The sequence below is a fragment of the Schistocerca piceifrons genome, chromosome 2, assembly GCF_021461385.2.
Source record: "Schistocerca piceifrons isolate TAMUIC-IGC-003096 chromosome 2, iqSchPice1.1, whole genome shotgun sequence".
Taxonomy (NCBI): domain Eukaryota; kingdom Metazoa; phylum Arthropoda; class Insecta; order Orthoptera; family Acrididae; genus Schistocerca; species Schistocerca piceifrons.
In genome coordinates this window covers 184,654,149-184,655,818 of record NC_060139.1, presented here as the reverse complement: position 1 = coordinate 184,655,818, position 1,670 = coordinate 184,654,149, and the positions used below count along the sequence as shown (strand labels likewise).

The 1,670-nt window shown below is 37.8% G+C and overlaps 1 non-coding gene across 1 annotated transcript; it reads left to right on the top strand.

The window, feature by feature from the left end:
- Positions 1–891: 891 nt before the first annotated feature.
- On the top strand, positions 892–966 carry Trnal-caa. Its single transcript has one exon. It is a non-coding gene; the product is annotated as a tRNA-Leu (tRNA).
- The last annotated feature ends 704 nt before the right edge of the window (positions 967–1,670 follow it).

The following is a 1,670-nucleotide window of genomic DNA, read 5'->3' as shown; positions in this document are numbered from 1 at the left end:
GTTGCTAGGTACAGGAATTTCTTAAGACACTTTCTACTTATAAAAATAAGTAGACATACAAATTTTCATTTCCTTCAATTAATTATGTATATTAAACTTCAGACATATTACAAATCTCACTCTTCACATAAACATATACTGTTTCGTAAGTCTCTCATGTCTCCAAATGTCAGAAACAAACTAATATACATGTAAGAGAAAGTTGGCTTAACACCATGTCCATTCTCAACATGAATCTTAATGCATGTCTTCCCTTCAGCCAAGCTACAACAAGAGTTGTTCTCAAGAGTACTTTCTCAAGTGTTCTTTTTTCACTAACAATAGTCACTGACACTATTAGCACACAGTTACATAAACACTCCATGGTCCTCTCATATGCACTCACTAAACATCCATGGACTGCCCGACAGGTACTTGTTGGTACCATTCGACCGCAGCATCTACATTCTCCTCGCAACCGAATTTCAAAGCTGCACACACAAACATGTGACATGCCGTAGGTAGGATTCTATTGTCCCACACTCACTTCTAAAATATCATGAAGGCTGAGTAGTTCTAGAAGTTACGCAGAAATTCTCAAAACACTACATATCGCCCCCCCCCCCCCCCCCCCCCTCAGATTGGACATGCGATATTTTATAAGTATATCATTATGTAAATAATATCACTCATAACAACATTTCACATCATAACAATATACTTTTCTTATACATGTTTATACATACATCATTCACATCAACAACAACCTTTTTAGAATGAGATTTTCACTCTGCAGCGGAGTGTGCGCTGATATGAAACTTCCTGGCAGATTAAAACTGTGTGCCCGACCGAGACTCGAACTCGGGACCAGGTACTGGCAGAAGTAAAGCTGTGAGTACCGGGCATGAGTCGTGCTTCGGTAGCTCAGTTGGTAGAGCACTTGCCCGCAAAAGGCAAAGGTCCCGAGTTCGAGTCTCGGTCGAGCACACAGTTTTAATCTGCCAGGAAGTTTCAACAATCTTTTTTTTTTTTTCTCTCTAGAACAATCTTTAGCTAAGCGTTTCTTTATTCTGTTCTTACTTTAGTTTGATATCCAGATATTAGTATTTATTCGTGGTTCAGTCAGCTTCCCTAGTATTTAGGAATTATAAGGACTCTTTCCTTATTTTCAATTGTAAACTTCAGGTGTTCATGATACATGAGTAATCTACTTTCCGTTCTCTTTTTTTTTTTTTTTACTACTTTTCCTTAGCATATACTTTTTTTACTATTTTTTCTAGTTTTGAGGAACTCTGGGCAAAATGATAGTGTTCTTTTTGACACTCGTAAACTTACATGAAATCTAATAATGATAGTTGTGCATGATAACAGTGACCTAGAAAATAAATGTAATGCTGTACTTGTTGACATCCTACACTGGTTTAAGTGCAACGGACTAACTCTAAACATTCAGAAAACTCAGTATATGCAATTTCACACTTCTCAACAAGAAAATGAAGTATGCCACTTAAACTGTGGTAACCAAAATATACTACACTGTGAATCATCTAAGTTCTTGGGCATTCTAATTGATGGCAAGCTGAACTGGTCTGAGCATATCTTAGACCTACATAGAAGGCTCAGTGTGGCAACTTATGCTCTGCGTGTAATCACCCCCATTGGTGATGAGGACGCTACTAAAGCTGCCTACT